The 5000-nt window shown below is 44.0% G+C and overlaps 1 protein-coding gene across 6 annotated transcripts in view; it reads right to left on the reverse strand.

The window, feature by feature from the left end:
* Window positions 1-5000, reverse strand: part of LOC125047728 (protein tweety-like) — a 224267-nt gene that overhangs the window by 205908 nt on the left and 13359 nt on the right. The window contains exon 1 of one of the 6 annotated variants that reach the window (XM_047646126.1): window positions 882-1211. The exons of the other annotated variants lie outside the window; for them this stretch is intronic. The gene's annotated coding sequence lies outside the window, so the exon portion shown is untranslated. Of the gene's footprint in view, window positions 1-881; window positions 1212-5000 lie in introns of those variants that run through there. 6 annotated transcript variants of the gene reach the window in all.

Here is a 5000-nt window from a genome sequence, read left to right on the forward strand (position 1 = left end):
CCCTCTCACTCACACACACACTCACACACACACTCACACACACACACACTCACACACACACACACACACTCACACACACACACTCACACACTCTCACACACACTCTCACACACACACTCACACACTCTCACACACACTCTCACACACACTCTCACACACACTCTCACACACACACTCACACACTCTCACACACACACTCACACACATTGTTTCAAAATGATAGAAATATTAGAATGACATAGCAGAATGACATATATGACAGAATAACAGAAACAATTGAATGTTAGAAATGCTACAAGAAGTTCCCGCTGACCTTGAAATTGATCCTTGACTTCAGCGTATTTTCTTTATGGTGTCATGATTTTCGCTATGTTGTACATGCCGTTATCCACTTTAGTTCCCAATTCCACCTTCCTCTTTCCACATTCTCTGTACCCTACCTGTATATATTCCCCCTTCCCTCATTTCATCTTTATCTCTGTATATACTACATATCACTTCCCTTTCCCTCACTCCCCTCCCTTACGTCCCTCCCCACCCCCCGCTCCCACCCTTCCTCCCGTACTGCCATAACGAGAGCAATTTACAGGTAATATGTGTAGTAGCAAGGTAGTCCAGAATCGCTAGTCACGTTGCCTGATATAAACAAAGACGTTTTTTGCACTGCCTTTGAGAGTCATCCACCTCTCTATAGTCTTTATCATGTCCCTGATTTCCTCCTGAATATCATTTCTTCGCGAGGACACAAACGCAACATATCAACGCAGGCTAATGTATCGAAATACTCACTTTTCCACAAAACACAAACAAATAAAACGTGTAAAAAAAAAAATATATATATATATATATATATATATAACGAAAAGAGAAACACTAAATACCTGACGTTTCGGTTAAACCTGACTCCTCTCCTGACAGCAAATTCAAAACAGGGGAGGGGGAATCGTTGGATTTTTCAGCCTCACTTACTTCACGAAATTATAAAAACATTTCCCAGCGAAACACGAATCCCAATAAACTTTCGGAAAACCAACGCATCGAAACCAAAATCCGACAAAAGAAGTACGGGGCACAGTAGCCTGACAACAAGTACAGCTGACTGACTCATCATTGTTAGTCCGCTCATAATAAGTATAGCTATTAACTCTTATTAACTGGACCCTTGTAACTCGCTCCCTCCTTCTCCTCCCTCTCAATCTCTGTCTCTCCCTGTTCTGGTGTCCGCTTGCCTTTGCCACACTCACCCTCGGCAAAGTGTACTGTATACTGACAAACAAATGCATGCTTTCATATACATATGCATACATACATGTCCAGGCAGGCATACATGCATAAATGCATAGATACGCTTACGAGAGAGAGAGAGAGAGAGAGAGAGAGAGAGAGAGAGAGAGAGAGAGAGAGAGAGAGAGAGAGAGAGAGAGAGAGAGAGAGAGAGAGAGAGAGAGAGAGAGAGAGAGCTGTACGTATTTGCGCGCGCGTGTGTGTGTGTGTATGTGCGTGTGTGAATATATGTGCGTGTGTGTATACAGATGCGTGTGTGTATATATGTCCGTGTGTGTGTGTGTGTGTGTGTGTGTGTGTGTGTGTGTGTGTGTGTGTGTGTGTGTGTGTGTGTGTGCGTGTGTGTGCGTGTGCGGTGCGTGTGCGTGTGCGTGTGCGTGTGCGTGTGCGTGTGTGTGTGTGTGTGTGTGTGTGTGTGTGTGTGTGTGTGTGTGTGTCTGTGTGTGTGTGTGTGTGTGCGTGTGTGTGTGTGTGTGTGTGTGTGTGTGTGTGTGTGTGTGTGTGTGTGTGTGTGTGTGTGTGTGTGTGTGTGTGTGTGCGTGTGTGTGTGTGTGTGAGTGTGTGTGTGTGTGTGTGTGTGTGTGTGTGTGTGTGTGTGTGTGTGTGTGTGTGTGTATAAGAGTGTGTATGTGTATGCATGTGCGTGTGTGTATGTATGTGCGTGTGTGTATGTGCGTGTGTGTATGTGCGTGTGTGTGTATGTGTGTATATGTATATGTATATGTATATGTATGTGTGTGTGTGTGTGTGTGTGTGTGTGTGTGTGTGTGTGTGTGTGTGTGTGTGTGTGTGTGTGTGTGTGTGTGTGTGTGTGTGTGTGTGCATGTGTGTGTGTGTGCGCGTGTGAACGATATACAAAGGAAAATTTATTCAAAACTTTCTGTCTGTGGGGTTTCCACCTAAAGAGAGCTTTTAACTGAAAGTGAAACCTTTTTTTTTAAGTTTCTTATTGCTTTCATTTTATTTCATTTTTACACGTTACTGCTTTTTTCTGCTATTTACATCCATACCCATACCCATCTATCTAGCAATTTCTATAATCAACAAGTATATACATACAAAACGATCAATAACAACACACATAACATAGTTCAGTTATGAATACGGCTATATCCCGGACACCGCCGGATAAAACCAGAATTCTCGCTCCAGTCAGCTGAGATCAGAAAGCCAATCTCAGTCGAATAAGATTGGGATTTTTCCGTCAGATTGGGCTATGCAACGGTTAGATTAGAAGACTGAAGACCCCGGATGTGATTGGAATTCCGACTTTCAACCGGCTGACACCAGAGTTTCGATTTTCGTCCTTCCAGCTGCGATTCAAGTCAGGTCCTCGTCTTCATAGCATGGACACGAATAGCTAGATTAACCCGATAGATATATAAACATAGTGATGATTAAGCAGATTAGTAGATTAACGAGGTTATATTAATACACTGTGTGGGTAGGGTGACCGCGTTCGTGTGTGCGTATTATAATAAGGGCCTACCTGATGTGCATGTTTATGTGTATGCATATTACATTACATATGTATAACTACTTTATATGTAACCACGGTCTGTAGAGCTCAAGGCCTCCCCCCGGGTGCCAAGCAGACAATTCCTCTGTGTGCATTGGGCCATATGTTTCCCTAAAGCCTGGTCGTTATCACAGTCATCGTCATCATAATTATCACTATCATTATCATCATTATCATCAATATAATTAGCATAATTCTTTGTCATTATCATCATTTTTGTCATTATTATCATTATTACTATAATAATAATAATAATAATAATAATTATTATTATTATTATTATTACCATTATTATTGCTATTATCATTATCATAATTATCATTATCATCATTATTACTTCAATTGCTATTATCTGTAAATGCATCTACAGGATCATAAAAATGTTTTTATATGATAAAAAAGTAACATTAATTACTTTTTTTCGTTTCTTTTCTCTTTTTTTGCATCACTGGAAACTAAATCTCAATGAGAAAACAAGCATCCGCGTGGTTGGATACAGTTCTTCAGATAAAACCAGAAAGAAGATATTACTCCTTCGCAAATTCTCCAAAGACAACTCAGGGAAGAGAAATTTGTCCATATAAATGCACACGAAAATATATAAGTGTAAACCTGAGAGTGACACACAGCCTGCCTTTTGAAACGACTGCATTCAGAAGGTATTGGAAACACGAATTACTCGACAAATCAGCGCTCGAGACAATCCCTCACTAGTGTCTATGAAGCAGAGAGTTATATCTCATTTTTAAGACAAGGAGAATGGCGAGAAATGGTTATGACGCTGTGAAAAGGAAAATGGGAATAAACGAAGGGCAGAGAACGACAGAGGGGTCTTTCAATCAAAGTCAGTTGACAACAGCGCCGTCACATCGTTGTTTGCGAATGTCTGCAATGTTCACTACGGAGAAAGACATTGACAATGCCTGTCGGATGCTGTCATTCAACGGCAATAATCATTACATCATTTCCCATGATGTACTAAAAACATACTCAACATCAATAAAAAGGAAAGAAAACGACATCAAAACAACATGCCAATTCAACGCAAGCTACATGACAGCATGTCGCAGAAGAGACAACAGTAACGTCCTTGGCACCCAAACAAACAAGAAGCGGAACCTTGTCTCTTACTGCCTTTCCATACAAGCAACAATGACGAGGAAACATGAGCGGGGAAATCATATGTTGAGTGAGGAAGTCTGCATAGCAGGGAGCTCGGGGGGAGGGAGGGAAGAGGGGGAGGAAGGGAAGAGGGGGAGGGAGACAGGACAGGGGGGGGAGGGAGGGAAGAGGGGGAGGAAGACAGGACAGAGGGGGAGGATGGGGAAGAGGGAGGGCATGGAGGGAAGAGGGGAGGAAGGGAAGAGGGGGAGGGAGACAGGACAGAGGGGGAGGGAGGGAAGAGGGGGAGGGAGACAGGACAGAGGGGGAGGATGGGGAAGAGGGAGGGGATGGAGGGAAGAGGGGAGGAAGGAGGGAGGGAGGGAAAGAGGAAGGGAGATAGGAGAAAGAGAAGAGGGAAGAAGGGAGGAATGGAGGTAATGAAAGATTGAGATGGGAAATGTGAGAGAGGGAGAGGAGAGGAAAGAGAGGGGCTAATGGGAGGGAGGGAGGGAGAAGAGAGAGAGAAAGAGAGAGAGAGAGAGAGAGAGAGAGAGAGAGGGAGGGAGGGAGGGAGGGAGGGAGGGAGGGAGGGAGAGAGAGAGAGAGAGAGAGAGAGAGAGAGAGAGAGAGAGAGAGAGAGAGAGAGAGAGAGAGAGAGAGAGAGAGAGAGAGACCCAGACGGAGACGATCCCAAATTGGGTTTCAGTCAACCGAGTTTATTGACTTCAGAATCAGGTATTAGTATGCCTTCTCGTCCTGCTTTCATAATGTCATTGCCGGTGCCTGTCTGTTTGTTTGTTTGTTTTTTTTTAATGAATACTTATTGGCTTCTCTAATTGCTGATTTGCATTTTGCTTTCCCGCTAGTTAGTATTGTCTGTCCGTATGGCTATTCATTGGTCTTTGCGGTTTAAAGAAAGAAGAAATTAGTGAGAGGAAGAGGAAGGAGGAAAGGGAGGGAGGGAGGGAGGGAGGGAGGGAGGGAGGGAGGGAGGGAGGGAGGGAGGGAGAGAGGGAGGGAGGGAGGGAGGGAGAGAGGGAGAGAGGGAGAGAGGGAGAGATGGAGAGAGGGAGAGAGGGAGAGAGGGAGGGAG

The sequence above is a fragment of the Penaeus chinensis genome, chromosome 41, assembly GCF_019202785.1.
Source record: "Penaeus chinensis breed Huanghai No. 1 chromosome 41, ASM1920278v2, whole genome shotgun sequence".
In the NCBI taxonomy this organism is placed as follows: Eukaryota; Metazoa; Arthropoda; class Malacostraca; order Decapoda; family Penaeidae; genus Penaeus; species Penaeus chinensis.